Here is a 27423-nt window from a genome sequence, read left to right on the forward strand (position 1 = left end):
AGTCTTGAATATATCTTTATCAGCAGTGTGAAAACAGACTAATAGAGTAAATTGGTAATAGTAGAGTGGGGTGTTGCCAAAAAGATACCCAAAAATATGGAGGCATCTTTGGAACTGGGTAACAGGCAGAGATTGGAACAGTTTGGAAGGCTCAGAAGAAGACAGGAAAATGTGGGAAAGTTTGGAAATTCCTAGAGACTTGCTGAATAGCTTTGACAAAAATGCTGATAGTGATAAGAACAATAAGGTCCAAGCTGAGATGGTCTCCAATGGAGATAAGGAACTTGTTGGGAACTGGAGCAATGGTGACTCTTGTTATGTTTTAGCAAAAAGACTGGCTGCATTCTGGCTCTGCCCTAGAGATTTATGGAACCTTGAACTTGAGAGAGATGATTTAGGGTATCTGGTGGATGAAATTTCTAAGCAGCAAAGTATTCAAGATGTGACTTGGGTGCTGTTCAAGGCATTCAGTTTTATAAGGGAAGCAGAGCATAAAAATTCAGAAAATTTGCAGCCTGACAACGCGATAGAAACGAAATTCAAGCCAGCTATAGATATTTGCATAAATAACGAGGAGCCAAATGTTAATCCCCAAGACAATGAAGAAAATGTCTCCAGGGCATGTCAGAGGTCTTCATGGCAGCCCCTTCCATCACAGGCCCAGAGGCCTAGGAAGAAAAAGTGGTTTCATGGACTGGGTCCAGGGTCACTCTGCTGTGTACAGTCTAGGGATTTGGTGCTCTGCATCCCAGCCACTCCAACTGTGGCTGAAAGAGGCCAACGTAGAGCTCAACTGTGGCTTCAGAGGGTGCAAGCCCCAAGTTTTGGCAGCTTCCATGTGGTGTTGAGCCTGTGGGTGTACAGAATTCAAGAACTGAGGTTTTGGAACCTTTGCCTAGATTTCAGAAGATGTAGGGAAACACCTGGATGCCCAGGCAGAAATTTGCTGCAGGGATGGGGCCCTCATGGAGAACCTCTGTTAGGGGAATGTGGAAGGGAAATATGGGGTCAGAACCTCCACACAGAGTCCCTACTGGGGCACCACCTAGTGGAGATGGGAGAAGAGGGCCACTGTCCTCCAGAGCCCAGAATGGTAGATCCACCAACAGCTTACACAATGTGACTGGAAAAGTCACAGATGCTCAATACCAGCCTGTGAAAGCAGCTGAGAGGGAGGCTGTACCCTGCAAAGCCACAGGGTCAGAGCTGCCCAAGACAACTCCTTCGATTTGACAACTCAGTTATTTAAAAAAAATTATTTTGAGTACCAGCTTGGCGACATAGCAAGACCATCTCCACTAAACATTGGAAAAATCAGCCAAATGTAGTGGTGGTCTCCTGTAGTCACAACTACCCAGTAGGCTGAGGCAGGAGGATGGCTTGAGTCCAAGAGTTCAGAGAGTTATGATTGCACCAGTACACTCCAGCCTGGGCAACAGAGTGAGATTCTGTCTCAAAAAAAACCCAAAGTTTATTATGAAATAATTTTACACTTACAGAAGCATTGTAAAAGTAGTACAGAGAGGTCTTATATCCTCTTTACTCAAATTTACCTAATGTTAACATCTTATACAACCATGATATATTTGTCAAAATTAAAAAATTGTCATTAATGCAGTATTATTAACTAAACTATACACTTCATTTGGATTGCATCAGTTTTTCCATTTTTTTTTCTTCTTTCAGTATCCAATGCATTTAATTTTCATGCTGCCTTAATATCCTCTGGTTTGTGACAGTGTCTTACGATCTTGACACTTTTGATAAGTATATTCAACCATTTTTTCAATGATGGTTAGTGATGGAACTCATTCTTCATCTATTATTTCTGCTTCTATTCCAGTCATTCACTTTTTTTTTCCCTTGGGAACATACATAATTAATAAGTTTGATCTCCTTTGTCTTATTTCCTTATCTGTCATGTTCTTTCAAAGATATTCTTCTTTTCTTACACCCTATAAATTTAGAGTGTTTCTTATGTTTTTCTTCTACCTTGATTTTTTTTGTTATCTGCAATGCCATTCTCTTTATCAACATTAAAAATTTTTCTGGTCTAAATTGGGTTTACATGCAACACTTTCTTATATAACATTTTATCTTAGCTTGTAACCTATGCATTGCATCTGCTATAATTACGTTTCAGCCCATTGGTTCCTTTTCATGATATGCCCAAGTTTCAAAGAGCAGAAGGTAACAAGAGAAAAAGAAAATAAAGTAGGTATAACAAGAAAAGTGGAAAGAAGTATATGCTGCTGCATAGAGAGAGAGGCAGAGACCAACTGCTTTGGTTTTGAGGATTTGCATTTCAAATCTTATCTGAGGCCTGACTACATTACATTGACAAAACTTTTGCAGTATTTTCTTCTGGTTTCTATAGTGAATCATTTTCAGAAATTTGTTTAATATGAAATTACCTTTTCCTTATTTTTCAGTACTTTTTGTTTTGAATAGGCCCAATTTTGTCTTTTCTCTCCTTACATATCCTCAAGTGTGGTGTGTTCGATCCACACAGTTAATCAGCCTTCAGTCCATCTGTAATTACTTTGATTTACTTCTGCATTCCTTGGGCACTGATTGAGACCCCTTTCTACATCCACAGATGGAAATACCTGTAGGATTGCAGCTTAAATTCTAAAACGAAGCATGCTCTAATCTAGTGTTGCTCTGTTGAAAAAGGTGAAATGCTCTCCTGTTCTCGATAACTGCTCAGTTTCTTGAGATTCCAGATAATATGGTGTATACAAAATAGACTTCCTTAAGCTGAACTGCATCCAGATTTCTTTCTATGTCCATCCACAACAATTTACTTTGGGTGACTATACTTTCTACAGAGCAACATGCCATTATTCTCCCCCATGTTTCTCTACCTGTTGTTTTCTGAGACCAGTGATTTCTGGGTAGATAAAAAAAGATGAGGCAAGGAGTAAAACAAAGTGCTGACAGCACAGAGATGACTAAATTCTTTAAATGACTAATACAGATTGCCAGCCAATCGTGGGAGGGTGAAAATTATCCCCCTATATTTTGAGGGGTGAGCAGAACTGCTTAGCCATAATGCAAAGGATGGGGAGAGCACATTTTTTTTTTTTTTTACTTTATGTATTAATTAGTTGATTCAACAAATCTATATATTGGATCACTGTTATATGCAAGGCACTGTACTTCATCCTGGTGACACATAGCTAAACAAGAAAGTCATGTTCCCTGCCTCCATTAAATTTTTTCTCAGTTGCTGGAAATACATTAGCATTTTCGAATGTCGGCATTTATGGAGTGGACCTTTCTCCATAGAGTTGTTATCATAACTAAACATGATAATCCATGTCTGGTGTCTCCTGAATGCTAAGCACTGCATGTTAGCTTTTTTTTTATTATGATTATTATGACTACCACTACTTTCTCTAATACCGTTGGTCTATAACACCTCGCATGCATCATCACATTCAGTCTTCACAACAAGCCTTTAGGGAGGGTGTCAGCCTTAGTTTTCAGTGTGCTGTTTTTATCTATTTTTTCTTGGGCATTTTTGTGAGCTGTTGGAGTAGGCTGTGTAAGGGATTGCTAGTTTTTCTTTTTCCTGTTCTCTTTGATCCTGTTTCCCATTTTTGCCCACTAATATTATCATTCATTGATGATGGTACTGGCATCAATTTTAATACCTGTTGATCATTCTCATTCACAACTATTACTGTGATGTTTACTAAATTGGTAATTTTTTATTTCCATCACTCTATCTACTTTTGTTCATTGGAATTTTGCTGTAACAAGAGCTTGCACTTCTCCTCTCTTTGCTTATGAAACTATTTATTTGTGTCAGTATATACTTGTGGATATTCATTTATAATCATATATTTTGTGACTCAAATTGACCTAGGTTTGTACATTGAGAGCCCTTTACAGTTGTCTCCTGGTTTCGATAAAATTTTAAATTGGAAATCTCTTAGTTTTTTCTGCCGAGTTTACTATTACACAAAATGTTGAAAGAATTATACAGTAGATACTCATATGGATTCAACAATGTGCATTTTTTCTGTATTTCCTTTATAATATAGCTATCTAGCCATCAATCATCTTACCCTTTGTTGATATGACAAAGTATACTGCTGACATAAGTACGGTACACCCCAAAACACTTCAGCCTGCATATCATTATCTAGAGTTCAAAATTTGTTTATAGTTCATTTTTGAGGTATAATTAAATAATATGAAATGAGCAAATCTTAAGTGTGCCATTAAAGGAGTTTGGATAAAAGCATATACTTGTGTAAATCAAATCCCTCTAATGAGATACAACATTATCATCAGCACCCTAGGAAGCTCCCTAACACATCTTTACAGTAGAGAGATTTATATTCTTTTGGGTACATATGTAATGATGGAATTGTTGGGTCAAATGGTAAATCTGTTTCAACTTCTTTGAGGAATCTCCACGTGGCTTTCCACAACGGCTAAAAAATACCTATTAGGTACTATGCGTATTACCTGGATGATGAAATAATCTGTATACCAAACTGCTGTGACATGCAGTTTACCTATATAGCAAACCTGCACATGTACCCCTGTGCAGGTTAAGAAAAAAAGAAAAGAAATTCCCTAATTCTTCTTTCTTTCCAAATAACCACTGTTCCCGCCTCCCTGTAGACTAGATTTCTCTCTACTAGAAGCTGATATAAGTAGAATCATAAATTAGATACTCTTTTGTAGGGTTCCTTTCACTCAACATGTTTTTAAGACTCATCACATTGTTATTATCAGTAGTTCACTCCCTTTAATTGTTGAATAAAATTCCACTGCACAGACATAACACTGTTTATCCTTTTTCCAATTGGTGAATACCGGGACATTTCTAATTGTTGCCTATTATGAGTAAAGCTGCTATGAATCTTCTCATACAAGCCTTTCTGTGGACCCTAGGAAGGGTTTTGCTCCCTGAATGTACATCACAGATGTGAGCCATACCCGCTTCTCTTACAGCTTGCTTGCCGCCAGCCTCACCCATGTGAGACCCTGTGGCCGTGTTTGTACCAATGACTCCACTCCCCTGACCCTGCTTATTGGGTGGTGTATACACCTAACCCGTTTGGAGAAAGCAGATTATTTTTTCTAAGAACCAAAACGTCTGGAGCTAGGGACAAACGTAGGCATGGAGAAATAGAGAAAGCCAATTTGCCAAAAGAAGAATGCAGACTTAGGGGGACAGAAACAAGGGGCAAGACAGCTTGTCCTAAAGAGGGAGAATGGTGAAAATAGTTGCCTATTTTTGATGGTTTCCTCATTCTGGACTCTCCAAGGCCTTGGCTGCATTTCCTTTCTCAGGTTTCATAACATTTTAATTCCTATATAATACTACATTCTCTAATAAATTCTATTGTTATTTATTCAAGTTAGCTCAATGTATTTTGGATATTTGCAACTGAAAATCTTGACTAAATCACCAAAAACAAAATACCACAGTTATAGATTTGTTGTTTGGTCTAAATTCCAGTCTGTACACATAACAGAGCCTAGCATAGAGTATATACTCAATAAAGGTTTGTTGACTGACGAATGACTGAAGAATGTAAACACTGTGAACAAGGCAATAATAAAGGTGATTGGTTGGTTATAGTCTTGGATAAATGGCTCAATCAGAAAATTTCCTGTGAGCAGGTTTTTAATGACGGGAAGGAGGAGAGAATATCCAACTGGGGAACTTTCTAACTGAGGAAGGAATGATTTCTTCTATATTCCCCTAAAAAAGGAGGGCTCTGGAACAAGAAATATAACAAAACCAAGTATTCCTGCAACACACAAAGGTCAGGGCCCCATGTGAGGCACTGCAGAAAAGATACACTGTAGATAGTTCTCTACCATTTTTGGATGCACACTTAATCTACTTCACCCTCCTGTTTAGGATCCAGGTAGAGGAAATGGGGTGAGTGAATGTTAGAAGCCAGGAATTTTTCTCTCCCTCCCTCTGGAAAGGCTTTATCTAACTTTCTCTGCAATGGAAACTTAGAGACACTCAGCATTCAAATAAAGTAGGTTGCCCGAATTTTCATCATCCCAATCCACATTGGAAATGTGTCTATTTTCTGAGAAACCACTGAGCTCAATCTACATTTCTTATTACCATTTAGAAAGAGAAGGATGGCAGTTGACTGTAACAGATAAAGGGCAATTGCTTATTTTTCAATCAATTCTTATTGATTTGGGAGACACAGGTCCTTAATTGTATGTGTGCTTCATCTTCCCGTTGGAAATTTCTACTTCATTTGATAAATGGATTCTAGTTTAAATTACAGTGCAACATCCTTGTGTGCATTATAGGAGGAGGCTTTAGGTCTTTCAAATACTTGAGAGGAGTATCTACAAAACAACCAAACCTTTTACCTGTGTTGGCTGCCTTGACTGATAGAGCAGGTTCTGAAATCAGACTGCCTGGATTTGAATCCTGGTTCGATCACTTACTATCTTCGTAATGTTGGGTCAGCTGATTCTCCTCTTGATGCCTCAGTTTCTTCATCTGTGAAATGTGTGTAGCTGTAATAGTATTTATGGTGTTGTGAGGATAAAATGAGGATAATTTTATGTAAATCAAATTCCAAGTAAGAAAAAAGTATTTCGCATGAAAGGACTGAGAAAGCATTTACTTCCGAGCCTGGTCTTTAAACACTTTTTTGTTTTCTTTCTCTTGGGACCTAACTGTTGGTCAGCATCACTTCATGACTGAGCCTGCAAGTCTCATTTCATTTTCCCTGAATTCTTTGCCATAAGTTGTTGAAATTTACTTTTATATGCCCACCTTTCAACATTTCTAATTGTACTACCAATAAGATTTTGGACACGTTTTTATTTTCATACCACTTATTTTTCTTTTCATTTTGACACACAAGTGATTATAGATTGATTCTGTATTTGTATTATATACATTTCTCATAAATATATATGTGTATATATGTAATAATGGTTTGCTTATAATTGATTCACAAAAATGCGAACACAGATCAAAGATGAATTATTTTTAGGATTATGACACAGGTTTCAGTAGTTTAATAGACATTTATACTGATAATTTCTTTAAATCCTCTTTTGAAAATCTAATCTTTTTTGGTATCATGTGAAAACAGCATTTAAACTGTATTTTTTTGTCAAATATATGTCTCTAAAATTATTTATTTCATACTAAATTTCTTACTATTAATCTCTATACGATAATTTTTTAGCATAACCAAAATAACACATCTAAAATATTCACATCTAAGTTAGGAAAAAAACTTTTATATTGATATAATTGTAAATTCAAATGTATTATAGTTGTAATAAATAATGCAAAGATATTCTATACATCCTTCTCCCAATTTTTCCTAGTGGTAGCGTTTAGATTAACTATGGTCTGATATCACAACAAGGAAATTGACACTGATGCAATCCATCACACACTAAAAATTTTAATGATAGTTCTTTTCATATTATTAAAAATGAAGGTACTGCCCAAATTTCTGTATTGTCTCATAATATTTTCCCAGATGATTTGTTATAACAAGAGGGATCCTTGCTTTCTTAAGAATAAATCAAACAAATCTCTTTCTGAGTAATATTTGCTGCCTTACACAGCCTAACATGGATATGTACAGAATGGAAAAGAAAAGACAGGTGAAGAGAATCGAGAATCCCATTGAGTCACAATCATTATGCCCAATTTGCAGGTGACTGAACTGAAGTACATAAAAGATAAGTACTTGTGCAAGTTCCCATGGATGGCTAGTGCCACAGCCGGAATTCTAATCCGAGGCTTTTTCATGTTTTCTGTGACAGCACAAGAGATCCATGGAAGCTCTGGGGAAAAAAATCTTGTAAAAATTCAAGATATTTTACAGCCTGCAGGACTGTTGGGACTCCAATATTGCTGATGCAGCTTGATATGCTCTGGTACACTGATTTCTAGAGGTAGTTAGTTGGGTTGTAGATGAAAGGACATAAGACTTGACCTTAAGGACAAGGGATCCACCCTGCTCCCATCATTTACTAGTAGTGAACTTTGGGCAGGTCATTTAATCTTTTTGAAATTCTATATTTCATCTACACAGCAGGAATATGAGTACCTATTTTATAGTTTTATTTGCTGATGACACAAGATAATATTTGCGAAGCTGCTAGCACATAACAGTGCTCAATAAATGCTAGTTCAACCTGAATGCTTGGCAAATAGCAAAAAACAAATGCTACAGAAAATGTTATTCAATGTTTGCAATAAGCCTGAAAATTTGAAGACTAATTTTGAAAGAATTCTTCAGAGCAATTTAATTTTTCTCAAGGCAACAGCAAAAGTTGATACAGGGGCTGCTCTTTTGTGGAAGGTGTCATGGGCAAGGGGCTGCCATTCATCCCTCCTTCATTTTGGCCCCAGGTCCTTTACAGATTGGTGCTGACACAGGCTTAAGAAACCCAGGCAAATCATCTGCTTGGTTCCTAACAAGCTGCTTGTGGTTTTAGCCAGAGTCAGTTTAACATCAGTGGCCCCTTTGTAAACTGTTTTGTTCTGTTTTTCTTAGGAACAAAATGCCAGCCTGGTCAAGATGTAGAAACTTGCTGTTCCATTGTAATAGGATATGCATTTAAATGAGAGCTATGCAAGTTGAAGGATACTCATGCTAGTGTTAGATTCAGCAAGCCAGTGGGAAAATCTACTAAGTCCTCTGGAATCGCTGAGCCTGAAGGCCTCTGGGGCTGGAGGCATGACTGGCTAGGCCCATCTTGCTTTTAATGTCGATATTTTGTTTCTGCTCCACCACTGGGAGAAAAACGTCGCAAATAAATTCTGCTGTTTGTTGTCTTCCTTTATAACATGTTATTTCTGCACTTAGGATTTTAGAAAGATGTTATTTCCAAACTTTGGGTATAAAGCTGAAATTTCTTTTACAATACCTGCCACAATGCTGTATTTTTATTTTCCCATAAGAATTCCTTTATTATGAAATTCACAAGTAGAAAATATCAATTGTTTTGTTGTGTAATTCACGTTCTAAATGCATCTTCTTTTTAGTCCATAATATCAGAATTTACAAAACGAGTTAAAAAGCACACTATTGGCTTAGGCCCTAGGCACCGCACTAACAGTTTGGTGAGGGTTTTAGGATGCTTTACGATGTTGTTAAAATATTTTGGTGCTATTAGGAGGAATCTCCAAAGGTTTTGCAATTTAACTATTTAAGCGTGAAAGATTTTCTGTGAAAAGAGCACAAAAACTCTTTAAACAAAGACCCATTTCACATTTTAATGCAAATTACTATAATTTGGAGAGTCCGCCTATATTTCTAAATATAACACTGCATAAAATTAGTGGCATATTTTGTATTATCCACTCACTTATACTACTCTCACTCTGAAAAGCCTTATAGGGATGAATAGATTGCCAGCACAAAGTAGATGCATAAGCTTTCAAATATTAAAAGAAGAGACGAGACTATAAAGAATATAGAATGCTCATGAAAACATTCCTCAAGCATGATACAAGCGTCCCTATCAATAGTGCTGGAAGAAGAAGACCCGTAAGTACGCTAAGTAATTACTTCTCCTGTGGTTCGCCAAGATTATGCAACCGGGAGGCGGCGGTTGCTTCAGCAGTCTTGCCACATAAGCGAAGAACACTGGAGGTCATTTCTAGAGGTACTGATAATTGCCTCATTCATGATAAAATGTTCCATAGGATACCACTCCCTTTCTTCACACATACATTTTTACCTAATTTATAAAGTACTGCCTATAAATAGTGAGTCACGTGTAACAGCTGTTTCATGTTTCTCTGTGCAATTGGTCAGCCTCAGGAGATCAACATGGCGGCTTCCTTTCCCCTTGTCTCTTTCCCCAGTTTGTGAAGTGGAGACCAAAGGGAGGAGAAGGAAAAGGAGACTAGGAGAGCGACTCTTTCTTCCATTCCACATCAGTTTAACATCTCTAGCGTAGGAATTCTGCACAGAAATGACTAGGCACGAGGCCTGCTGAGTCAAACTCCTTCACAGACGGAGAGACCTGCGATGCTAGTCCAGGAGTCCGAAGGCGACTGTCTCTTCAGTCCAGATGGCAAGGGTTCCGCAGCTGAATTAGTGAACAAACGCTCTACATTGTAACAACCTGACAAGCTCTCAACTGTAATATTAAACCTCTGATAGAAACAGACATTTCTAACCACCTCAGGAATGTAGTGCAGGTTATGAAAATGAAGATCGATTGAGAGGGGGAAAGGCGCTGTTGTTTTTGATGTTGAGAATCTGGGAAGGAAGAGAAATTAGATGGAGTTATGAGAAGACTTGCCAGCCACCTTATAGAAACCGGTGCAAATGAGTGACTAGACTAGAAAGCCAAATGCCCAGGCTGCTGTGTTGCTGTGACTTAACCTTCCCTCTCTCAAGTACGTGAGGCCAGCAAGCCAGCAGAATAAAAGCAGCAACAAAACTAAGGCTGGTTCAGGGAGGCTGCAAAGCTTACCAATAAATCCCAAATGAAATGCATTTCTGGGTTCCAGGATGTCCCGAATGGGAACAAGTAATATATTTAGTGCTTTACTTACTTGTGGAGGCCCTGGGATGTGAGGGATTGTTCAAAAGCCTAAAATGCACTAAATGGGTCCATTTACAAACCATACATTCTGCTCCTCTGTGTGCTTTTAGACAATAGAGAGTTTCAATATATTTAGGAGAATTTGGTGATTGTAGTCTCCAAAGCTAAATGGTGGAGTGAGGGTGTAGGCTTTCTGAATCCTGGGCATCTCTCTTTTACTCCCTCTGTTTAAAGGGCAGGGATTTTCCTCAGAGCTTCTTGTGGAAAGTTGTAGTCTTCTCAGGATTTTTCTAAATATAGGAGATAGGTTATTTTGGTGTTGCCTGAAGCCTGGCTTTTTTCTAGGGAACTGGGGCAGTTAGTTTAAGAACCACTTGTCGCACAGCTATACATGTAGAAAGAGTCTGGCTTTCCGACTCTGGTTGGGCCACTCTGCTGGAACACGGGAAGAGTGGAGAGATTTAGCCACACAGAATAGGGAATTGGCATACGGAGAAGCCACAGGATTCCAAAAGGACAGGGGATTTGGAGCATGGAGCCATTCAATGGAAGCTCAGGGCTAGAGATGAATTCCTCCTTGAGTAGTTCTGCTGGTGCTGATGATAATGGAATGTGCTAGATTCTGAGTTCAGATTATAAATGACATTGTACCATTGTATCATTATGTACAGACTGCACCTGTAGCTTAAGAGAGAAGATAACAGGAGAATAGTTCTGGAACTTTACAGCAACCACAATGCCTTTGTCAAGTTCTTTTGAAGAGTCCAGAGTACAGCCTGTTACGTATCGCAGGTGCTTTCAAAAAAGAGTTCAAGATGCCTCAGAAGATCAGAGCAAGGCTGAATAAATGAATGAAGAGATATGTTCTTTGGAGCAGGCAGAGGGCAAGCGAAAGACTCAAGAGTTTTCAATAAGGCATGGGCAAGTCTGAGTGAGCGAATGAATGGGGAGCAATGCTTAGCAACATCACTGTCTGAGAGGATGAGCGTAGAGAGGATCTTTCACAGAATACCTTCAGTCAGGGCCATTTTAGTCTTCATAAACCACTGGAAATGGTATTTTGGAGTTTCTATGTCACGCAACATCAAATATTAATATATACCCACATCCAAAATGAAATATAAATTTTCTTGTAAAGTGACAAGATTTTTATAACTGACTTTCAAAATTATTTGATATCAAATAACTCATTTATTTTACAATTTGCTGTGACTTCTCTGAAATCATTGTGCATTCAAAATTCTGCCTATGTGAGAAAATGTGTGCTGATTGTTTTCAAGTTGTAGTGAAAATTTATCAGTATCAAATTTAATGGTTGATAAATCTGAAGAGTGTAATATATTATAGACATTTAATTAAACACTTATTAATTTTGAATTTCAGTCTTTTTTTTTTCTATTTTAGAAGCAATAACTTTTTTTCAGGTGTCCATCATTTTCATAGGTTCCCAAATAGCTCCCAAGCTCTTGTGCTCTTGTCATTGTGCTTAGTATGCCAGTTGGATAAGGCAGCTGTTCCCAGCTGAGCCCACCACAAGGAAGACAGTTGCTAAGCCAGTGTAGACAGTTGGGTACAATTTGAAAGGACAATTTTTCAAAGATATGAACAAATGACCTATTATCTTCAGTTTTGGAATGGTGTGTTGTTTCTAAAGTATGCTTAATTGCATTCCCAACTGAAGAGAAAGGAAAGGGTTGAATATTTTCTGATCACTGGGCAAGTGATTTTTGCTCTAAGAGACACTTGAAAGTTCTGGGCACTGACTTGTCAAGGCAAGACAGTGTTTATTTATTTGCATGTTACCTTGTTCCACAAAAACTTGAAGTCATGTATTACAAATAAATGTGTAACACTATGAAGTAAACATTATTTTCTTATACTTCATTGGAAGAAGAGAACGTCTTTGTTTGGGAAGTTCTTGGGAAAGCTATTGGAAATGAAGCAGAGCTTCCACAGTCCTGAGTGCCAACTGATGCCCAGGCCTGAGAGTTGGGATGCTGCTGTTACTAATGAAAGGGATAGATATTGAAAATTACTATGGGAACATCCAAGTAAGAGGGAACAGGTGTCAGGAGAGCTGGACCTGGCATAGTGGAGAGTTTGGAGAGAAGATGGATTTAAATAGAACTACCAGGTGGTTGTTTTGAGTTCTTTCTGGTGAGCTTGATTTACTCACAACCAAGGGGAAATTAAACTCTAAGTAATACATATAACAGGGTTAATATAAATCAGAACAGGTCTTCTAGCAAAGGGACACATGGTATGCAGAGAAACCTACCGAAAATCAAGTTGTGAATGGTCCTGGCATTCATTTTATAAAATCCAGAAATGACTAATTATAAGCTCTTTAATAAGATGAATAATGTGAATTGCCTATTATAGTAAGGCATAAAGTGACATCCAGGACATTATAATGTTCCCTTACCTCCCCTCCTTTGAGACATCTGTCAACCTCATTCTAAAGGACATCTAAAGGACTGATGTCCCCTTCTCCAAGGTCCTATTCTAAGCTCCCTTGTTTTACCTATCTTCTTCCCCTTTGAATTTCATCCTCTTTCACCATGCTCTCTTCTGCCCAGTGTTTCTGTTAATGGTGAATTAACTTATCAATGATTTCACTAAGCCACTTGCAAGTTTTTATTCTTCTTATTCTCCCAATTTAATCAGTGGATGTGTAATATCAATACTACCTGGGAAATGTGTGTCACATTGTATTAGTTTCCTATTGCTGCTGTAGCTAATTACCACAAACTTAGTAGCTTAAAAATACCCCAGTTTATTATCTTCCATTTCTGAAGGTCACGGTCCAAAATAGGGTCACTGGACTCAAATCAAGGTATCAGCAGGGCTGAGTTCCTTCTGGAACCTCTAGGAGAGAATCCATTTCCTTGCCTTATAGCTTCCAGACGCACTTGCTTTCTTTGGCTCATGGCCCCTTCCTCTATCTTCAAAGCTATCAGGGTAACATCTTCTCTCCTCTCTGACCTCTGCGTCCATCTTTTCATTCTCTCTTTCTCACTCTGATCCTTTGGGCTCCCTCCTATAAGGACTCTTGTGATTAGATTATGCCCACCCCGATAATCCAGAGTAACCCTTGCTTCTCAAGGTTCTTAATTTAATCACATCTGCAAAGTCCCATTTGCCATGTAAATTAACAGGTTCTGGAGATTAGAATGTGAACATCTCTGGAGGGCCATTATTTCACCTACTATACGTACCACCATTCCCTTCTCCCATTACCATCAGATTTGCCTTACTTCATGCTTGGAATATTATAATAGCCTCATAACCAGATCCCCCATCTGTAATACCTCACTCCTCCAATCTAACATGCACACTGCTTCCCATTATTATCCTACAGCTGGGATGTGTCCACACGTCTCCCTTCATCCACATGATTCAATGGTTCGTCACTGAACAGAGGAGAAAACCCTCAAACCTCAGACTTTAATGATGACTTTCATATTTCCCATTTTTCACCCCTCCACAGGGTTCAATCATACATCATGTATTCCATATATCAACTCTGCTTGCTATTCCGTCAACATGCCCTAAACTTTTACAGGTTTCTTCCTCTGCTTTTACTGTTCCTTCAGTAAAGAAGGGACAATTTCCTTCCATTTATCTACCTTGTTAATTGAAGTTCAAATTGTTATTCAGGGCTCAAGTCAAATCTCTCCTCTTCCATAACACCTAGATCCCTGCTGTCTTCACCTATTTTTACTATCTCTTTTCCTTCTAAAGACCTCTGCATACATTCATGGAGTGACTGCCTGTCTCCACAGACTGTGAAGCTCTGATGGGCAAGGACCATAATTTGTTGATTTTTCAAGACTTCATCATGCTTAACACAGTGTGTTGTTAGTTAGAAAATGTGAGCAGATATTTGTTTTATCGTATATTTGAGGTTTTTCTTTAGGGATTAGCCAAAGAAGTTATAGAGATGCTCTTCAAAATCACTTTTTAAAGGGAAGGTTATAACTCAAACACACAAATTTGCATATTTTGATTTGCTAGTTTTCTGGCTGGAGGATATTTTCTCCATTCTCTGGATTATACCATCTCTCAGGGTTAGCATGATGGGAAAATTTTCCCAGGTCTTTCCCAATCCATTTGCCCCCAGTAGTGTTTCACATCTGCTTTGTCATTTGTGAGCCTCAGATATGGTGCCAAGGGGCCCTTGTCCTCCAACAGATACTTCTGTTCAGCTCTGTCTGCAGTGAATTATTCCTCTCAGTTTCTTATCCAGTATTTAATTCCCCATTACTGAGCTGTATTGAAGGTGAAGGAGGCCTATCTGATCTCCCAAGGGGCTCAGTGCCAGCAGAGTAATTAGCTAGGCTTCATGCCAATTCAGAGCTTTGATCTGGAAACCTATAACCTTCAGTTTCAATATGGTGGTAGAAGAAGGTGTTGGGCTAAAGAAGAATGCTCTAGGCTCCACTTTTAAAACTGCACAAACATTACCCTGGAGAGGCTGAGAACTGGACTACACAAAGTGTTGCTGAAAAAAAAAAGAAGAAATGTATTGGTTCATTTAACTAATCAAACTCTGACAATGTGTCAGTGGTTTCACAGAAAATTTAAACCAAGGAAGCCTGTATTCAAAGGCGATGAGGCTGATACATTTATTGAATTGTGAATGGGATTCCTCTGGGCACCAGAAGGCTCCATGTGAACAGATATGCTTCTGTGAGGAAGTTTGTGGCCATAATGAAAGTAGTATCCGAAAGAGTCCACTGCAATTTTTTCCATCTTAAAAAAAAAAATTAGGGAGAAGAAACGTGGCATGACATATAAAAGGGACATTTGACCAGAAGACACATTCTGGTTTTGTGGCCACTATAGCTTAAATACAAAAGATTTCTGTTGGAGTGAGGTTTGAAAAGCTGACAAGAAATAAAGCAGCCTCAGAAAGCTGTCTGTCTATGTGAAGTACTTTGCTGGCAGCAACAAGGAGTGTGGCAGCTGCATTTGGTATCCAACAGGGAGCTATAGATATTTACTAATACTCTTGGAAAAAGAGATTGGCAAATACCCTCTAAGAGTCCTATATGCTCAAAATGTTGGCTTGGCTGCCCGGGAAGCATGTGGAACCCCAGAGGATGGCACAGCACTTCCCTAATGCTTTTCCTTCATCGTGGTTTGGCTATAGCTTTTAAACTTGAGAGCAAATTGTAACGGAATTGCAAAGTGGTCTCATTATGTTGGATGGATTGAAATAACTTATAATGCATGACGATGGGGATGTAGGGGGGTGTTAGTGGTGGCTGGCAGCAGGCATGGCCCATGTTCTGCTAATGAAGGCAGTGGTCTTTGTGGGTGACCGGAGGGAGGACTCTGGGACAGACACTCTTTTTAAAAAGACCTCTCCTGCTGGCCTGTCATGATGCTTTTATCTCAGCCTTTAAATTCCCACTGACTAAGGCTTAGCGGTCTTTAGCAACCAATAAAACGCCAGGACTGCTGGACGGAGTTGCGCATTAAACCGTATGAAGAGTTGAGAGACTTCCCTTCAAACCTGTCTCTCTCCTATGTTCCTACTGTTCCTGCCATGCACTGTTAACAGTTTCCTCATTTGTCCATGGTTTCTCTCACTTCCTCACCACACACATCTAATTAGTGAGTCTTGTCACTCCTACCTCTGGCTTAATTTTCTTCACCTCAATGCACTGCCTTGATGATCTCTTGCCTGTGTTCATGCAGTAGCCTTATGGTCTTCTGTCGTGGCTACGGGACATGCATTATTCACACTGCCTCCATTATCCTTAAACCTCTCCCTAACTCCTTAGTGGCCACAGGATGGTCTCAATCGTGTAGTTTGATAGCAAAAGCCCTTCACAGGCCCCTCTCCCTCTACCTGTCTCTGACTCTCTGGCTTCCCACCATATGGGCACCACCTTTTTCCTGATTGTAAAGAAGAACGTTTTACAGCTTCAGCTTACTGCATATGCTGCTGCCCCTCTACCTAGCCTGAACTTTCCCTTTCTCTCTGCTTGCAAAGTTTCTTCTTATCCTCCAAAACCCAGATCGTATGTGAGTACTGGTTCTGTAACTCTTCTAGATAAGACTTAGTTGGTCTCTTCTGCTCAAAATAATTGGTACACACCTCCATCAAAGCACTTTCTATCCTGTTAGTAACCCTCTCCCTAGTTTCTCAAAGATATCAATAATGCAGCATTCCTCTCTAGGTCTTCAGTGCTCACACGATGTCTAGAATAATAAATCTAAATGAAAAAACTGACTGGCTGAATACAGAAACCGTTCTTGGGAATTAGTGGGTATGATCAGTTGCCCGTTTCAGCGGCTCTGTTGATGTAGCTCTATGACAAACTAGAAAGAGAGATCACTCTCATTTGTACAACTTTTTCTCCCTTTTTTTTTTTTTTGAGATAGAATTTCACTCTTGTTGCCCAGTCTGAAGTGCAATGGCATGATCTCTGCTCACTGAAACCTCTGCCTCCAGTTCTCCTGCCTCAGCCTCCCGAGTAACCGAGATTACAGGCACCTACCACCATGCCCGGCTAACTTTTGTATTTTTAGAAGAGACAGGGTTTCACCACATTGGCCAGGCTAGGCTCAAATACCTGACCTCAGGTGATCCGCCCACCTCGACCTCCCAAAGTGTTGGGATTACAGGCGTGAGCCACCACTCCCAGCCTTTCTCCTCTTCTTAGAACACCACTCTCATTATTTTCTTTCAGAAAAGGCTTATGCAAGGTGTTATTTCAATCTTCAATTACAAAACAAGTATTAATGGCATACCTACTATATCCCTGATACCTTTGAGAATTGCTATGTCAGGAAATAAGACAGGCAAGATCCCTGCTTTCCGGGGACTTGTGATCCAGGTTGGGCAAGACAGACATTAAGCATATAAATACACAAATAACATCATTTTAGACAGTGAGAAGTACTATACAGAGAATAGAAACAGGGGGACATTGGAACAATGGACAGAAAGGCCCCTCTACTTCGAACACTTCTCTGAGAAGGTGCCATTTAACAAAGAGCCAATGACAAGAAAGAAAGAAGCTTCTAACCCTGTGAAGACAAGATATGGGAGAGGGTGGAGTGTGGGAGTATTGTAAGCAAAGGCAGCAGCTAGTGCAAAAAACCCTCAAGAAGGACCCAAATGATTGTACATAGGAAGGAAAAGAAAAAAGGTATTGGGTGAGCTTTGAGAGCTGGGCAAGGACAGATGGTGGGTAGTGTTGGGTAGGGGTGTGTTCCTGATGGCCAAGGGGAGGCTCTGCAGGGTTTTCAGCTGGAGAGCAGCTGGAGACCTGGGCCCTATGGAAGCAGCATCCGGCACCATTCTCAGGGGTTTCCTGATATCATCCTTTTGAATGTGCATTTCCCACTCCTCAACTCACTCCTGCCTCTGCCTTGTTTTCCCTTTCTCTTCCCATTTGTCTGTCTCTCAGGACTCTGAAGAACAGTGAAAAGCAATTGACCATAAGCATGATCTCTCTTTCCCTCTGTTTTATCTAAACCTTTCATGTAAATTTTATATTCTATGCTCTGTTATACTCCTTTTTATCCTCCAGCAGACTTGATGTTCCAGGAAGCTGCGTTGGATTTTTCCAGTGGTTTTGCAAATTCCTGGTATACCATGCTCATATCCTAATTTGAGAAGCATTGGGGTATAAGATAGATTGACTTCGTTTGAGTAAGATGGTTTGGGTCTAAACACAGAGTGGGTCTGCTTGACTGGGGGCCTCCAATGAAGACCCGGCAGCTGTGGGAAATCCAGCAGAAAGAAGTTTTGTCAGTGAGCAGAGTAAAAGAAGCAACACAGGACAAAATAGTTGTTGAAAAGGGAAAGTGAGGGGTGTCAGTGTTAGATTTTACTTATTCCCTTTACTTATTTTATGATATATCCAGGGGCACCTGTGTTCTGTGTTCTCCTACCAAAAGCTAAATTCCATAAGCATGAACCTGTCTGATCTGTTCTCAGTGCCCAGAGCACACTGCTGGGCACATAGTAGATGCTCAGTAGCTGTTTATGAATGAATAAATAAATGACTAAATGATTGAATGAGCAGAGAAAGTAGCAAGGCCTACAGCCATCACTGATCTGAGATTCTCCCACAAGAAGATCAGGAAAAGTGTACCATGAATAAAGAATGAGGCCACCCAGAAATGATTCTGGAATATTGCTATTGACATTTGGGAAGGGGGCGTGAGAAGAAGGAGGTAGCAAGGAGGCAAAAGGAGAAAATACATTAAATTAAGAATGCATAGGCAAAAAAATTAGAAAAAAGAAACAATAGGTAAAGTTTAAAAATAAGTATAAAATTGAACAGAGATTGAGCATATTTAATCAGAATATAAAAGTCTTTCATAATTACTAAGATGACAAAGAAACCCCTTGAAAGGAAGTTTATGAAGCACTGCTCCAATCAGATTCAGAGCCTTTTGGGATCATTTGAGTGATAACTGCGTGGGTGTTACTCCTGTAGATTATCATTTTCTTTCTGAATTCATTTCCTTCAGCAGAAATGAGAGCCTGCGTCACTCATGGGGCATTCTTGTGCGATGTGTGGGTTTCCCTACCCAAGAACTCATAGAATCACAGAGCTCAGAGTCAACTCAACAGGTCACAGGAGGCTCACCCTGGCCCCAGTGGGAAAGCCTTGGCCATCATTCAGAGCAAGAGGCCCAGAGATGCCCAAGTAAGAAGATTGTGTCAGCATACTGGGCACACTTTTCAACTGGTTGTGTTGTGCCATCATTTGTCCAAATGATAGGACCTTTGGGTCGTCCTCATCCTTCAAGTCTCAGCTTTTACTACTCCTTTTCTTTCCTAACTTATCCAAGACTTCCTTCTCCTTTGTTTCCACTGGGCTTTGTACATATTTACAGGATACTAATTATACTCAATTATAACATGAACAGCTCAATTACCAAGCATGTATTATGTACCACACAGTTTATTCAAGTATTCATTTATTCCAGCATTCATCATTCATTCATGAGTTATTGAACATCTTTTAAACCTAAGACACTGTGCAAAGTAAATACTTGGGACACCAAGACAGTAAAACCTGGCAGCTGCCTTCAGAAGCTTAGTACCTAGTGAGGAACAAAAGGTACAAGGACCATTTGCTGGCTGACTACTGTGCATTGGCTGTTGTGCTAGGTACTTTACCTTTGTTATCTCTAATTTCATAGCAATCACATATGAAAGAAGACTGGAACTGGGAAGTGGACACTCAGTAAACTGATTTGATTGCCTCAAGACTGCAAGAATAGAGAGATTATATAGCTTGGTTCCCAACTAACCTTTTGTTGTTGTTGTTGTTATTATTATTATTATTGCTAAATTCATTACTACTGTTTTTTTAATCAATCTCCCCATAAATGGCAGCTGCAGCTCCTTTTCTCACTCCCTTATTGTATTACGCGATAAGATCTCTGGATTAGGGTACATAGCTCTATCACTAGTCTCTACCAGAAAGTTTGGGATACTATAGGTGTCCCCTGTAAAAAATTGTTGAAAGGAGGCTTGCATGCACGAATGAAATGGCACGCTCCCCACACTAAGCTTCAGATCCTATTTTCAAAATGGTCTGGCTTTAGTCAACTCTGCTGTCTTCCCCAGTTCCAGGCACCTATTACCTGCATCAGTCAGGTTTCAGCTAGGTATGTGAAGCAGGAAGTATTTTAACATGGGTAATTAGAGGCTTGCACATCCATGAGGAGGGCTAGGAGCCAAAGTCAGGCAGGAACTGCCTGTTTAAGAAATCTGGAAGTGCAGGAAGCAGAGGGAAGCTCAGGCAGCCTCATAGTAATTTTCGGTAGTACACTGGGACTTGCAAGTCCTGTCCCAGCTACTGCTGGAGAAGAGTGGCTTCTCTTTCTCTTCCCCTTCCAAATCCTGGTGAGATCCCTTCCTTGGAAGCATCTGGCCTGGAATCCTAGTGGTAGGGAATGCTGGGAAGTGTAGTTCCTGGGCAGGGAGTGGCAGGGGCGGTGGGGGGGATGCCTCTGTGGACAACAGACAGTCTGGCAGTTGAACTCTTGTTCATCCTGTCTCTATTTCTTAGGTAATGTTTCTCACCCAGCCCTGTGAGTCCGGGCACCCTTGCCTCACTCAGGCAGCACTTCTGTAAATCACCTTGTATCTTGTTGCCACGCTAACAATGGCAACACCAGAACTTTTGCCAGTAACGAAAACACAAAAGATTCATTTGTAACCCAATGAGGAAAATTCTTTTTATTTGTTTGTTTGCTTCATCCAACAGAGACTAAATTATGAGGTCCAATTCTGGGTAGGGCTTTCAAAATAGAGCCCTGACCAGTGCTGAATCGACTTGAAGAATGATGAAGGGTTGGCTTCTGTCTCTCGGCAGCTGTGAATTTGGTCTGCCCTTTGCAAAGTAAGAGGAAATTTAATGAACCTAAATAAGACATGATCCTCTGTGGCTATAAAAGTTACACTTTGAAAAAGCTCAGCTGGTCAAGAGCCACTTGAAAATGATGTTACCGCGGGGGAACTCTGTCAAAAATCCACTCCTCTTGGTGAGTTTCCTTTTCTTTAAGGGAAAACAAAGAGAGGTTTTACAAGCGAGAGAAGGGTCATTTTGCTATTTGAAAGAGTGCATTCAAAATTTGAGGCCCGGTGCGATTGGGAGACATCCACAGTCAGTACTTGTTTATTTGTCCAGCTTTACACCATGTAAGTGATGCGGAATCCTTTCCGCCTCTAATAATAACACTTACACCGCGGCCCTGAGTTAATGGAAAGCTGGAATGGCCAAATGAGAGCCGGTGCTCAGATCAACCACTGCGGGTCAGACCAGTCCACAGCTGCGGCGGGGGAGGCGGGAGAGAGGTGAAGGGGTGGCCTGGAGGAAGGGCAGAGGGAGCCCGTCTTAAAATATTTTTGCCTAGTCAACAGATTTAATGCATGGTGTTTTTTTTACCACCAGATTCATCAACTGGAGCATTTTTAAAAGGATCGGGGCAAACAACCGCCTAATGCACATTCTATGGCCTCTAATTGTGCAAGCAGTACATTTTAGAAACCCTTTGTGCTGAGGAGTGTTCATTTGTGGAGCATTTCGTTTGCTTATACGGTAGGCAACAGTGCTTAAATAGTGTAATTATTATGTGTTTCTAGTTTGCTTCGAATTTTGATTCAATCAGAATTCCTAAACCTGACAGCCTATAATCAAACAAAAGGAGTGCTCTGGAAGCGAGGGATTAACAGAGGGGAATTAAACTGTCGTTTTGAAATAGCTTAGACCAGTATGAAAGCCCATTTAGGAGTCTCTCCATAAATATCCCTTTTGTTTTGTCTAATTGCCGGTTTGAATGTATCAGACTCATCAATGGGATTAGGGTTAATAGATGTTTGGTCACGCAGAACATGCAGAGGAGGAATCTGATACACACACACAAAAATTGCACTTAATGAGCTTAGCAAATGTTTGCCATATTTTTAATGAACCCTGGGGCTGTCATTTAGAAATGCTTAGCAACGGCTTTTCCATCCTTGAAAATAGAGCAACTGAAGGACGTTAACACTATGTACACCGTAAATAAGAGGAGCTATTTAAAGACACCAGCCAGGAGGAGGGAATGATGATATTTTTCTGTCTGAGCGCCAGTGATACTTAACACGCTGGGTGTGGGTTCAGTATGTGACAACAGCGTTGGGTGGTTCGAGTTTCCCGAAGGGCACCGCGGGGCGTGAGGCTTTTGCACAGGGTCAGGTAACCTCTTTTTTTTTTTTTTTTTTTCCTTAAGTTAAATCTGTTTGGGTTTGAATCTCCCACCCTCCTACACCAGCCCCTGCTTCTGTTTTCACACCTTCCTCCTGCCCTTTCCAAGTTATTCATGTATAGGCTTTTTAAAGAGGAGGTTATGCATTTGCTGCCCCTTCCCCAGGCCCAATACTGCACTGGCCACGAGGCCAGCTACTCTTGTAGCTCAGCCAAGCGGGCCGGAGCGGCAAGCTCTTGGGATTGATTACTCAGAAGATTGAATGATCCATCTTTGGAGCCCTTGGGATTTGGCTCCGAAACCAATGCAGTCTGCAGTAATGGGGACTTATTGAAGGAGGCCATGTGGCTTGTGCTCTCAGAGCACAGGCTCAGCCTAAAAGAATCAGGTTTTCCTTGGGGAAAGTTTGATTTGATAGACAGAGCACGAAATGCAAGTCCAATGGATTATGGTTAGAGCAAATGAAGGATATCTTAGACCCTTAGTTTTCCACAGAGCCAATTGATTTCAAGGACTTCCCGTTCCCTGCCATCTCTCCTCCAGCCCTGCCTCTCAAGGAGCAAACATAGACACCACCTCATTAAAAAAAAATATGATGAACTAAACGCAGTCACCCTTCAGCTTTGCTGGAAAATGAACAACCCTCCTGTGATAGCAGCTGTACTCTTGTGTTGAATGATGAGGTCATAATTCTTATTTGGAAAGAACTAAAAAAAAAAAAGGTTATTTCTAGTATTGTATAGGAGCTTTGTAAAGCATACAAAATTATAAAGTTTTCTTTGGAGGAAGCAGGTTGAGGAAAATTAGCATCATGAGGGAAAAGGGCCAGTGTGTTTTGTTCTTGTGCTGGCGGTGGTGGTGATGGTGAGGGTAGGGATGTGTGTGTGTGTGTTGTATGTTTGTGTATTTTGTTAGTCATTTGTCATCAAATGCTCCTTGCCCTCAAGCAACTATTAGAATGCCTGGTTTGATGAATGAAGCTAGAGATATTACCAAGGCTTTAAGGCTCTGTAATTTAAAAACATTGTCAGTAATAAGCTATTTTTCTTTCAGAAGTGTCAGAATTCTTGGCATCCAAACCAGTGGATCAGATGAGTTCCAAACACTCATGTATTAAATAAATCCCTTAGGTCACAGGTCCACAACCAAAATACCTACAGAATCTAGACTGGTAATATAGTGGAATGAGTCTAGCTAAATGAAGTATTAAGGAATGGTGGAGACTGAAAACCACACCTGTCCCCTCTGAAGAGGACAGAATGCTCTGCTCTTCAACCCCTCGGCTCTGTCTCAACTTTACCATCTTCTTGGTTTCTGGATTTTGAGCTTGATTTTGACTTTCATACCAGTGGTTCACTGACTTCATCTTATCTTTAGGCTTTAAGACACCAGCTAGCATTTTCTCTCAATTCCTCCGAGCACCATCCTATAACCAGGTCCCTTGGGTGAATGAAAGAATGAGTCAGTGAATGAATGAATGCCCTACTGTGTGTGTGTGTGTTTTTTTTTTTTTTAGCACCAGTGTGTGTGAATCTTCTTTTTCCTCCTTCCTCCCTTGCTTTGTGGCGTCTGTCCTCCTTTTTCCTGCATATAAACAGATAGCCTCCCTGCATTGTAGACACTATATAATCTAGAGAGAGTGATGCAAACTCTGCACCATGGCAGGTGCTCTGGCTGCAACACGGCAGAGGCCAGAGGGAGAAAGCAGGGGTCCCTGAGTCTCCCCAGGTAGTGTCAGGGAAAGCCTCACCCATGGCCTGAGTGTGTTAAGTTGTGTGTAGGCATTTGCCAGGAGGACAGTATTAAGAAGAATACTCAATAGAGATAGGGCAGCTTAGACAAAGGCATAGGGTGTGAGAATATGGCTCCCATGGAAAGTAACAAGCCTGGCTATAGATTGAAGGAATTGCAGGTAAGAGGCTAGAGAGGTGGACACTAATTAAAGCCTTAAGTTTGGCCCTTGTCTTACAGGTACTGGAGAACCATTGAAGGGTTTTCAGTTTTCATATCATATTCAGGAATTATTTAGTTCTTCAGAAGAAATTCAGCTGCTAACTCTTATTTAGATTTCAAACTCTGTATTAAAGGTTCTGCTTTTTTCAGAACCTTTGTGTATGCATGTGTGTATTTAGCATTGGGTAAAAACCACAAACTGCTGAGAATATTCAGTAAATGTCCTAGGGTCTACTCTCCAAGGGAACAATCTGAGGTTCCTTAACTTCATAGTTGGGTACTTACAGATGTTCTTCCACTTCACTTGTAGAAAATGTGCTTAAGCTGTTTTTCACACTCCTAAATTCCCTTTACAAGGAGATGCTCAAGTGTGGCTTGACATTAAAGCCAAAAATGTTCTACTACTGGCCAAGCAACTGAGCCTAGAACAGACAAAGCCCTCTGTCTATCTTTCTGCATGCTTCCCTTTTCAGGAATGGTGTTTGGCTATTGAATGGACACCACCAGTTCATTGAAGACGATATTTTCACTTTTGTCATTTCCAAAACATTTTTGTTCAGGAGTGTTCTATTGTCCTGCCAGTTCGAATCAATGCCATTAGCACTTCGAATGCCTCATGAAGACATGGCAGTGTGCTATGTAAGGTGGACTTACAGACACCATGCCATTAAGTTCTTTTCTTAAAAAGTTTACAACCCCTCAGGAACAATGATGGGGCTATTCAAAAAGGGGTAGGGAGAACTTTTGGGGGAAAAGTCATATTTTTACACAAAACAAAGCAAAACAAGTGTCTTAGTTTCTTGAGACTTTTCAGTTTTAAAAATTCATGAGCTAAGATATTAGAGAGCCAGTCAGTTCTTTTTAACTTTTTAAAGAAAAGTTAAAAAGTACAACCTGTAAGTCAGAAATTCTCTTTGGGAGTGGAGCAAGGAAAACCCGGGTAGAATTCTCAGGCTAGTCTGGTTAGGCTGAGGTTAGGTTTTTCAGGGTGTGGAGTTGGCCCTGCTCCTAAACTTTGTAAATGAAAGCATCACCATGGAGCTTTGAGTGTCTCAGAAATTTAATAAACAATTTTAATATAAGGCCAGCATTACACTGGAAAAAGCTAGTTTACATTCTGCTTGTCTTCCAGAAGACTTAAATATATTATAAATATGATAAAATGAAGAAAGATGAGTACTTTAAAACTTTATTAATTTTAGCTATCCTTGAGTTTCTTTAAGACTAATTTAATATCTTTGTTTAAAATTTTTAATTTCTAAAAATTGTGGTAAAATACACATAATATAGGATTTATTACTTAAACATTTTCCAGTCTACAGGCCTAATTTGCTTCAAAATAGGGGAAAAAGCTTGTTGTCCCAAACTGTTCCCTAGAGGAGATAATTTTTAAATGTTTGTATTTAGGTTTGAACATGAAAAAAGTCCTTTTTTTTTCAATAAAGTCAAAAGCGGGAAAGATGGGAACTTTACAGTCAAAAAACAACGCATTAGCTTTGGACTTCTTACTTAGAGGGTCAGAACAAAGGCCTTGGCTGTAAAACGCCCACCCATTGTGAAATGAGACTGCCATGCCCCTGAAGAGGTGGGAGTGGAGCGAAGGTTTACGGCTGACTGGTTTGGTTTTGCCTCCTGCTGATCTATGGCTGCTGATGTGTTTGGGTCTTTTCGGGAAGGGGGCAATGTTTGGGTTATTTATTCTGACAGGAGGCTAGATGCTATTTCCATCTGCCTTGGAGTATTTGAGGAGATAAATGTCTGCCACATCCTGATGAATGGCCTCTATGGTTCATTGCCAGAGAAACTGAGTTATGGCTCCTATATTTCATTTAAGAGAAAATTTCAGCCATCCAAAGTATGCACTGCAGTCTTCCATTTGACCAGGACAGCAAAGTGTTTTTCCATATAAAGGACAAGGTTTGCACAGTTGTACCTTAGGGGGATTGAAAGGTAGGGGATAAATAGAAAGCACTCCATAAGTCAGGCTAGTAAATCCAGTGTAGCCAATTTAAAATACGAAAAAGAATCCAGGGAACAGAACGTACAGTTCTGTGTCCTGGCTGAGTTTAAGATCATCTTTTCCTGTGAACTCACATCCTCAGTCAGTGGAAATCATTCCAGAGAACATTATTTTTAAGAATAAAAAGGGGGAGCATGTAAATTTACATGCTATCAAAAGTATCACAAGATATTTATTTTTTAAGATATGTGAAAAAGACACAACTCGTTGGCCCATATACCAATTATATGTATCAGTGCATTGAATGAAAATTTATTCTAGACACCAATAGATTTTCAGATACCAAATGGCAAGGGGATTATAATTGTAAATAGGTTTGTCATAACCTAGTATACAGAGGCATATATATCTTGTATTCATTACTTAGTGATATATGAACACCTACATATGTTGAGTGGCTTGTACGGATGGGGTGGAGTATTTATTGCATGAAAAGGGGGAAATATTTCAGGGTAATACAGCCCAATGGAATGTGTGAAATCAGTACCTCTAGGGAACATGTGCCAGTCACCAGGACCTTTGGGGAAACAGACAAAATAAGGAGGAAAGACTAGAGAATGTTTGCATTCTTGTTAGCAAGGAAATGAGGTAAGCCAAGAATTCACTTGGGATTTAATCAAACTGCAGAGAAAGTCCATACGTGCCAAACTGTACCTTTTCTGGTTGTCTGGGCATTGAGGCCATACTTTACGAAAAAGCTATTATTATGAAACAAAACGAAAAGCTTACTCAGATAAAATGATACCTGAATGAATGCTAATTTACAGGTGAAGCCCAACCGTGGTCTAGCCAGCTCTATTTTGGGGGGGATGGTCTGGAGAGAAATGTTGGAAAGTTTTGTGCCACAGACCAAAGGTTAGGACTTGGAGAAAAAGACCTGGAGTTACGTACACAAGAGTTAATTTAAGCCTGCATGCAACAGAACGTCTAGGTGTGACGCTTCTCTGTTGTTTCTCTGACTTTGGTCAGTTGCAGACCCATGTTGTCTTGCCTAATTTAAACATACACCACTTGATCTTTACTGGAAGCAACATTGGGTGAAGTGGATGCCCATCCTCCCAGTGCCCTATGTGAGCTGGTGTGGGATTGAAGCAATTGCAGCAGCACAGTGTCCTATCTAGGGTGTGTGCGTGTGCATGTGAGTGTGATTGTGTCTGAGTAAAGTTTCCTATAAATCT

This window comes from Theropithecus gelada, chromosome 15 (assembly GCF_003255815.1).
Source record: "Theropithecus gelada isolate Dixy chromosome 15, Tgel_1.0, whole genome shotgun sequence".
Taxonomy (NCBI): domain Eukaryota; kingdom Metazoa; phylum Chordata; class Mammalia; order Primates; family Cercopithecidae; genus Theropithecus; species Theropithecus gelada.